This window comes from Salvelinus sp. IW2-2015, linkage group LG20 (genome assembly GCF_002910315.2).
Source record: "Salvelinus sp. IW2-2015 linkage group LG20, ASM291031v2, whole genome shotgun sequence".
Lineage (NCBI taxonomy): Eukaryota > Metazoa > Chordata > Actinopteri > Salmoniformes > Salmonidae > Salvelinus > Salvelinus sp. IW2-2015.
Window position 1 is genome coordinate 72348330 of NC_036860.1, and position 10201 is coordinate 72358530.

General features: G+C 42.1%; 1 long non-coding RNA gene across 1 annotated transcript in view; it reads right to left on the reverse strand.

Annotated features, from left to right (window-relative positions):
• Positions 1-5963, reverse strand: part of LOC139029508 (uncharacterized) — a 73569-nt gene extending 67606 nt beyond the window's left edge. Inside the window, exon 1 of the long non-coding RNA XR_011481835.1 lies at positions 5767-5963. This is a non-coding gene — a long non-coding RNA (uncharacterized lncRNA). The remainder of the gene's footprint in view (positions 1-5766) is intronic.
• Between the last annotated feature and the right edge of the window lie 4238 nt (positions 5964-10201).

Genomic DNA, 10201 nt, shown 5'->3' on the forward strand with positions numbered 1-10201 from the left:
ACGTCTCAAGGATGATCGATGAAACGGATGCACCGTGAGCTCAATTTCAAGTTCATAGGCAAAGGTCTGAATACTTATGTAAATAAGGTATTTCTGTTTTTGAATTTTCCTAAAAACTGTTTTCGCTTTGCCATTATGGATATTGTGTGTAGATTGCTTATTAGGGAAAAATATATTGAATCCGTTTTATCAAAGGCTGTAACATAACAGAATGCTGAAAAAGTCAAGGGGTCTGAATACTTTCCGAAGGCACTGTATATGGATCTTTATAAAGCCAGGCACATTTAAGTTAGGCTATTGATTATAGACCACAAATGAAGTTGGATTTCCTCGCTACTCAATTTTCTTTGACAATTAGGCTAAGGCAGGGCCGTTTCCTCGTCTCTGCTGCCTCCGCCGCATTGTTCTCAATCCCAATATGATGGTTTACTTTGCTTTTATGCACATAGCAACCGTACCCAACCTTTGTTATAAAATAATATTAGATATATTAGTGTTGCACCATTATTTTTTTACATAATACAGCATATACAATATCACATGTCTTAGAGTGATGGACTTATGCCATCCCTGTGGCCTCCGCATTGGATTAGTCCACTGAGACACGGTGCCAATCAGACAGGTGTCTTGTGCACCATGATTATTTTTATTTTTTACGGATGCTCGACTCAGAATCTCGCCGACCACAGCCTATGACCAAACAAATCGACCATCAACAACTAAAAAAAAAATGGGGCCAACCCTAAAATATGTACAATTATGTACAGAGCTCTTTACCTATGCGACCTCACAGCGCCATGGAAACCACAGAATTTATATGTGTTACATCCATGAATTCATCACAGGCATGCATGGAATACTTCAACTACCCATCCCTTTTCACCAGCATCAGAGCAAACCCACCGATTCACCAAAACCTCTCATCTTCCTCTTTCTCCAGCCCTTCCAGTAAAGACCCATCAGGTCAGTATCCCTGCCATGGATTGCTGGTAGCAGGGAAAGAGATCAAGTGGGAAACCCTGGCTAAGCACACGGGCATGCTTGTGACCACATGGCCTGCCCTGCCTGTTGAGAGACGGGATCCTTAAGCATAGGGTTTCCCTGTTCCCTGCTGTTCCTGGAGTTGTCTTCTGATGTCTGTTTCTGCTCCCTCCCTGCCTAGGACAGGTGTTGCTGTCCAACTCATGTGTGCCTGGCATGCCAACTGTCGCCGCCAGCCAGACCCAAAACGACCTCTGAAACGTTGTCTTGGCAGTGAGACGGCCAGTTACATAGTCCAGTTGATTAACCGTGTGGGCTCCCCAGGCAGCACTTTCCATAATGTCAAGTGGGTCAGGGTTAAGTAGTGCAAACATCCTTGATGGTTACCATAAAGTTTCTTTTCATTGATGTCTGACCTAGTGCTTATTTATTTTTAGAGAGGGAAAACACATCCTAAATTGTGCAGATGAAGCTGGGCAGACAATCCATTAAGGAAAATCTACAGGACCTAGTACCACAAATACTTTGCAGGCATCAGGACAGAAAGCCCAATACAGTGTACAGCAGAACTTATAAGCAGCCAAAGAGCAAATGGAACAGAGCCAGAAACTTTCAAAAATCCAATCTAAGTAATAAAACATATAAGAACCAAAGTCAACAGTATTTTTTTCAAAAGTCCTCATCTGCTAAAGGGCATGCAGCCCCAGGGAGAAGTATAGATAGCAGTGAACTGGTATGACAGGAGCACTCGGGTCAGGAACATCAGTGACTGCACGCATCCTTCTTTCAATCTCTACTTCAAACCAAACAGGCAAGTTGACCTGATGTTGCGTACCCAAACTAGTCAGAGAGCCCTGAGGAGGGGAAAGGGGTTGAGGTGCAGATAGGGTGAGGTGGTGGTGGATAAGTTTGGGTGTGAGCATGGATGTTGGTGTGCGGCATAATTGTGAGTTGTGGAGAAAGGTGTGGGTGGTGGAGGTAAGACTGTTGGGTGTGAAGGAGATGTTGGTGGTGAATAAGGAGTGGTTTGTGGGTGGTGGAGGAATAAGGATGTTGTGGTGGGGTGGGTGGGGGGTGGTGGGGGTGGAGGGGGCGGTGAGAATGGAGTGGGGGAGTTGGGGCGGGGTGGGGGGTGGGCGGGGGGGTGGGGGTGGGGGGGGGGGGGGTGTTGGGGGGGGAGGAGTGTGGGGTGGGGGAATACGGAGTGTTGGTGGTGGTGGGAGGGATAAGGAGTGTTGTTGTGGGTGTGGAGGGTAAGGGAGGGTGGTGGAGGGGGGGGGAGAATAAGAGTGGTTGTGGGTGGTGGAGGAATAAGGAGTGGTTGTGGGTGGTGGAGCATAAGGAGTGGTTGTGGGTGGTGGAGGAATAGAGAGTTGGTTGTGGGTGGTGTGGAGGAATAAGGAGTGGGTGTGGGTGGTGAGGATAAGGAGTGGTTGTGGGTGGTGGAGGAATAAGGAGGGTGTTGATGGGTAAGTTGTTTGTGGGTTGTGGTGTGGGGTGGGATAAGAGTTTGTGGTGGTGGAGAATAAGGAGTGGTTTTGTGGCGTGGATGAAGGATAAGGAGTGGTTGTGGGTCGTGTGAGGGAGACTATGTTGGGACAGGTTGGAGGAATTAAGGAGTGGTTGTGGGTGTGGAGGAATAAGGAGTGTTGTGGGTGGTGAAGGATAAGGTGGTTGTTGGTATGGGAATAAGGAGTGGTTTGGGTGGTTGTAAGTGGGTAATTGTTGTAAAGGAGGAAAATTTTTTAAAAAGGATGGTTGTGGTTGTGAATTGTCAGGGGAAGGTACTTATATGTGGAGGAGATATGGGTCAGAGAATTCAGCTAGATTAGGGGTATTCAACTGGGGATCCTTCTTTTAATGAATATTACAAATGAACATCACTAGCAACAACAGCATAAAACAAATGTTTATGTCAACTTGATTTCTGAACTCCTAATATTTAGCTAATACACAGTAATTGGAGCTAATTACACTCACTGGAGTATCTGACATAGACTGAAAAAGCAGTAAGGCTGCTGGTAAGCATTCTTGACTTGGACATGAGTTTTTTGCCAACACATGGCTAACCTTTGTTTTAACCAGCTAAACAGCTTCTACTAGCAAAAATGTGTTTGGAGATACCTTTCAGCTTAATAGGCTATGTTAGAGTTTACACTTCGTCTTCCAATTATAACTAGCCTGACTACCATCCACATCACTTCGGCCAAACACCACACCCACCTACCATTTCTTCTCCACCACGAATGTATGGAGCGATCGATAGAGCAGCCAGTTAAATTCAGAATGAGTCGTCAGGCAAAACTATAACTGCAGGGGGTCAGAAAATAAAAATCTACCAATAATTCATATCATACATCATAATGTCATTTTCAAGGTGTTGTGGGCTGGGTCAAGGAAGTCTGGAGTTGCACCTGACTGTTACCCCTGTTAGCAAATCAAAGCATCCTGACCTGTGCTGCTGTCAGGTGGTGTGTGTATAATGTCATTATAACATGAAAGAGGGTAGGATACACATGGACAAGGAAGGAGTGCATCAAACTGCATCGCAGGAAAGTAATGACTTTCTTATCTGAGATTCTTAAACAAAACATCAATGTCCATTACTCGGTGTGGTTGTAACGCACACACACGCGGACCACACACACACAGCGGACACACACACACGCGGACCACACACACACGCGGACAACACACACCGACACACACCACAGTCGGCACACCACACACACACACACACACACACACACACACACACACAAATCTTATCACCACTCAAAGCTCGCAGTGACATTGACATTTTAGTCATCAACACATCAACATTTTAGGGGTATTTCCTTTATACATAGACCTGTCTGTGCTTGTAAGGTTGAGCTATATGACAGTCTTGTCATACAGTATAACGTCAATGTATGTGGTGACATTTCAGTTAAACACCAACAACTATGTTTCCAATTGCATACCTTTGCATGTGAGTCACACAGTGTACTATTATGGGACATGTCCATCTCTTCAGTGACAACAACCAGAACCACACAGCACTGCTTTCAGTGGCATTTTAATGCAAACACTTCAGTGGCTTCTGTGACATTAATTAGGGAAAGGTAAAGGGGATACCTGGTCAGTTGCACAACTGAATGTATTCCACCGAAATGTGCCTTCCGCATTTAACCGACATCCACGGCATCGATACTGTGATGGTGCTTCTTCTAACCCCAATAGCAACAATTGTGAACGAAAACAAGTGAATAAGCTCCCTTGATAACACAGTGTGAATCAATTAATCTCAGGTTAGTTGAAGCCAATTGCGCACAAAATATGTTGAGCTCATTTCTCACAAGAGAGGAATAAGAAAGCAAACAGAATGATAGTTTTGGTACTAAAGGGCCAACAATACTAATTAAATGTGATTTGATTCACCCGCTCAGAGTGATTACTCATACAGCACGTGTTTGTTATTTGTTTTCATGTTTGTTTTCATTGTTATGACGACTGACCACATTTTACACAGCATCCTGTGTGGCCATTTTGTTATAAAACAAGTAAAAAACTACCTGACACATATCAATGAGGGATTGGGAGACTATTAGGACAACTAGATGATGTGGCTTGTTTTATTCCTGATTGAATTATGAATCATTGACATAAAGCGTCTTAAATTAAATCCATTGTTTGTGTTCCAAACACCCATGTTTACTCAGTTGTGGTAAGGAGGCTTGGAGAACAACTGGCATAACGCACTCAAATAAACAGGAGCAGAGAGAATGTCACACCTTGACTGCATCACCTGACCAATAGCCAGGCTGCCTTGCTCTCGAATTGCATGAAGATAAACATTGGGCTACTTTGCCAGCATATCAACACCAAATAAAACGTCTGTAGCCAATATGGCCTACAGTAGCAATTGTGTCATTGTGCACAGTTGTGTATTATCACATGGTTGTTAACAGTTTGTCAAATTATTCCTTAATTGAAAAACGGTACGCGCCCAGTTTCACCAGCAAACTTGGACAAAATAAAAAACCTCTCCGAAAAATATTCTGCCAGATAATCTCCACAAACACTTTAGAGTGGATTATTACTCAGTTTCTTTGTTGCACTGATCATTTATTTATCTAGTTCTTATCTAAATTCGAAAGTTACCTAACGAACACAGATGTGCAATACAAGTTGAACTTTCACCTGTTAGGCTACAACACAATTTCTTGAGAGGAGTTCCGCACGCACATTCATCATACCATGATATGCGCCTCGCGCTGGCTAACGGTTTGATAGAATAAACTCACATTCCAATTTGCGTTTGACTTAGGCTACACGCTACATGATTCCGTATAACATTTGTTATAGCCTACATGCAAATGATGTTAATAATACAGCCTTTAAGATGTTATGTTAAAAACATTGTGCAATGTTGAAGAAAATAAATGATCTAGCGTATTCGAGTTCTCGCTTGACTCCCAGGAGGGGGTTGGACCCAGCCTGTTGATTCAATATATATATATAGGAGAAAGGGTCAAAAAACACCAATAACAAAGTAAATATTATATTAACAATATACTCAATCAATATTGTAAACTGGAAAAATATATATTTGTAGCTTCACATGTGGTATTGTCGGTGACATTATAACCACGCTTGGCTAGCGTAAAAGACGGCAGATCCGCACAACTCTAAACATAGTTTGTTTACAAAGCGCTGTCAGAACATTCTTTCGCAATAGAAACCGTCTGCACGAAATATGCTTGTCCAAAATCTTCTCGAAGCTGACATAGTTAACAAACCTACCTTGACGGGACGATCAAATGAGTTGTCTTTTTGCATAAAAGTAAGGGAAAGCTCCGCAACGTACGTACGACCCAGAAAAGGAACCTCTCCCGTCTCTTTCTAACTGTTCGCTACGCAGTTTTTTTCATTCTCTCTCTCGTGTCTTTCGCTTGCTCTCCCCTCTATGATCGGTCAGTGCTATCCGGGATCCTTGGGACGTCCATATCCTAAACCCTAACCTTAACCTAAACTAACTACCCTTACCCAAACATCTAACATAACCCTTACCTAACCCCAACCTTTGTCCTTACCTTAACCATTTTAAATGTCAACTTCAATGTTGGGGGGGGGGGGGGGGGACTTCCCAAGGATCCCAGATAGCAGAAACGGTCTATGTTCTCTCCCTCTCTAACCGCCCACTTCCGGGGTTTTCTGTTTGACAGGCGAATATTGTCATATGAAAACATGAACATGTGCAATATATTGTCCCTACTTCAGTAAGTTAATTTACCACCATCATATAGCATAACCTAACAAATGTAAGGCAATTAAATGATCAAATTATCCAATTCTGTATTGATGATGAAATAACAACAATAATAATAATAAGATGGAGACATAGTTTATTCTTATTTTCCTACATATTATCATGTTATATTCTATTGTTATTTTCATCATTAGAAGTAGTCTTGTAGTAACTGAAGTAGCCTTTGTAAGAGCAATGTGATCTATTTCTAAATAGCACTACAGTACATATGTGTAGTCAGTACATAGACTATTGACGAACCACATAACAGGTGTTCACAAGAATAGGCCAACATGTGCACATGTTTCCTTCAATGTGTCTCAATGGGAAGAAAGTGGAGAAAACTAATGGGAAGTTGAAGAGATGGAGAAGCCCAGCTCTAGGAAGCAGCAAGGCCAAGTGAGAAACTTTTCTCAGATTTGTAGGCCTTTGTACCCTCTTTGTTCTGCTATGCACTCATATAGCCACTGACAGACAGACCATCAACACATAGCTAAGGGTCTGTCAGGTCAGATGGAAAATAGCATCTATTTTAAAGGTACTTTGTTTGCGAACAAAATAGGCAGTGGCTTTTGTCTCATTTGACTAAAAGCAGAGCACTTTCTAGTCAAATGCAAGGTGGAGTGAATGAAAGATTAAATGAAAGTGATTCATCTTTTGCTAGGTCCTTGCAGGCAGTAGATTTAAGCACAGCATCCTTCTCCCTGCACATTAATATAATGTTTAAGCTGCAGACAGCACCAGAGCCCGATAGGTGTTAGCAGAGAGAGGGTGTGTGTCACTTCCCAGAGGGAGTCTTTTTCTCTGCCCTTTCCAACTGTAAATAAGTTAAATGGTCAAATCTGTGCTACACGCAATTCACACAGATTTACAGATCCACACACACCAACTGCAAAAAAAATCCTGTATGGTAGATTACAAAAACCTTTTCGATTGACTGTAAAACATCCCGTTGTTATTAGTCCTCAACGTGATCATGTATTGATATGATCATCATGGATACTCAAACTTTAAAATGCTGTGCATTGTAATATTGACATACTCTCTAGCTGGAGGCGCATAGTGACATCTGGTGGTAGAGGAATAGACAGGGTTAAAGTGGATATGTTTTGGATCTCATTTAGCATACCAGATTTGTCATAACAGAGTAATAGTTGGCCCTAAAACTTCATCCAGCAATCTCTCATTGAGCATACAATGAGTGCTGGCAGTGACATCATCAGGCAGAACAACTAAAGATGAAAAAAAAAAAAAAGATTTAAAGAAAATGTTTGAGCGTACACATGCACGTGTGCTTTTCTAATAGAGATAGAGTGAGAAAGAGGTGAAACTGAGTTATTTGGGAGAGGGCCAGCAGCAGCCGTCTACCAGCTTTACAGGCAGACTGAACAAAACAACCACAGAATGGTCCCCTCCGAGGGAGATGCATAGTAAGACTGACATGGAGTAGAAGAGACAGAGACGTGTGTGTGTCATACCTTAGATCCGTGTATGCCTCAGGCTCTGGTAACCTTTACACACAAAAGCAGGTTTTGGTAGTTATGTGCGTGTATGTTTGTACATAGCTAAGTATATGGCTGGAGACAAAAAAACAATCAGGAAATATGAATCTCATTGAATAACCTCCATTACAGATAGAAAGGCCTACATGCACCCAATCCCAGCAGTGTTGGTCCCTAGAGACAAAACAGTAAATTACATGTTAACTTGTGTGATTGATACTGCATAAACATATAAGCGATTCATATGCTAAAGACTAATTTATGAACCAGAATTTGGTCCACAGTCCATTTTCCTCCTCTGTAAGTGTAATTTGGTACGCTGCTAGGCATTTTAAATATGAGAGTTTTCAGACTTAATGACCGTCACTTGGCCAAACGCAGCAGCTGGAAGTGGAAGTGTTATGGGAAAGCCAACATTTCTCAAGACAAATAAGGCATGGCAAAAGTATGAACACATTATAATTATTTCTAACTTCCGTTTCACATACAAAAAACGTTAAGGAAACAACAGAAAACACACTCCACTAGGCCCTCTGTACACACACACACAACCCCAGCCATACATCAGGCCACTTCACAGCACACCGTTAAAATGGAATCGATTCTCCAAACGGATTGGTTGCTGGCCAGGCAGGCTGGAGGGGTGACATTTTGCTTTCAGAAACTGCTGAGTCAGCAGCTGCTGATGTTAATTAAAAGGCAACGCTCCCAGTCTCCCTCTCTACGCGTAGCAGGATAGGGGGAAGGCTAGTTCCTATCAGAGACCGATAAAAAAGAGACATAGACAGACAGCAATAAAGTATGTGAGGAGACTAGAATGATACGAAAAATACTATATTTCACATCTGCCATCTCAGACCAGTTTATATCAAGGAGTGACTCAACGGGACAACTATAGACAACGTAACGTTAAATAAGTGAAACAACGGTGGAAACCCCAGACCTGTGTGCATACAGTGTGCTACTATGCAGTGAATGTGAGATACCGTAGCAGATGGGTTTCCTCAGGGTAGGGAAGCAGCACGCACATGTTCAACGTGCCGTCATATTATGGGATTTCCAGTTTCACCACATACATAAAGGCAATGGAAGACCACTCAGTATCGTTTTGAAAGATTGAGTCAAAACTCAGAGGAATTGACAAATAACATTCCAAAGCATTTACATTTTATGCAGAATTTCTATCCCATAGACAAAGTCAGTCAGTTGTGTTTTTTGTCTGAGACTTTGCTAGTCTCACAGCTATAGATTAAAGCCCAGGGTTAAGGCAGAGCGGCAGACATCCCTGATTAATTGCCTATTGATCCAACATACTATCACTCATACAAGTGTTTTCTGATCAACTCAGGCGTTAGCATGCTTCAGTTCAGTTCGGCTAACACCGAACCGAACGAGCGCACTCGCATGCTCCCTTAAAATACATTCGCGTGAGAAACGAGAAAAAGCGGCAATAGTAGTGTTTGTCCATTTTGAGACGCTGTAGCCACTTCCTCAAAATAGTCCGAATTAATCTAAGGTAATTCCAGAAATGTGTCATTAATGTTAACGTTTTAAATGTAGAGTTCTTAGTAGCGCAATTTTACATCTTACCAAGATGTTTGGTGCAGTTATCTTAAATGAAAAAATGTGCAAACGAGTCGTCTCTCGTTGAATGACAACAAATACTTTATTGAAGAATAACTACTGTTGACCAATTACCGACGAAGGGGCGTAGATTCCGGCTCCGAACTTCGGTTTGCCTCCCCCCAAAATGTTGTGCCCAAACAGCCGAAAAATCTCTCACCGAAGTCCAAAACATCACAAAATGTAATCGTCATAATATGCACGAACTCTACCGACCGTGAATCGTGCGGGCGCGTTAAGCAATATGTGTTTTAATAGTTAGGTAAATACTCAGAGGATATGCAGTCAGGAGACGAATGATGTGTAGATAAATAATTGTCCTTGTGCATATTCATGTTCCGTTTTGGATTGATGTCCAACTGAGCATTCCACTCAATGCCTCGTCAATGAGCACCGATGAAGATTCTGTCAAGTGCATTACAGTTGCTTTGAAATACAACGACATTCAAAATAATTAGTAGGAAAACCTTTTGTCATCATTGTGATGTCCCCAGAATGACTAGATGCAATATAACGTTAGCTAGCTAAAGTTGAAGGGAGACACCGGATTTTAGCTAGCTAACATTACCATTGTTGTTAGCCATTTTTGACTAACTGCTAGCAAATGATAACACTGCCTAAAGTAAAATTGACATGATAATGCTTGCAGTTGTTTCTTACTAAATATGACTACTTCAGCAATGTCATCTTATTTCCAGACACTATAGCGTAGTTCAGACTAAACAGTAGTTAAGGTCAGTCCTTCTGGACGGAGGCTATCGCCACTCTAGAGCATCAAAGATTTTTTACAACTAAACCAAGATAG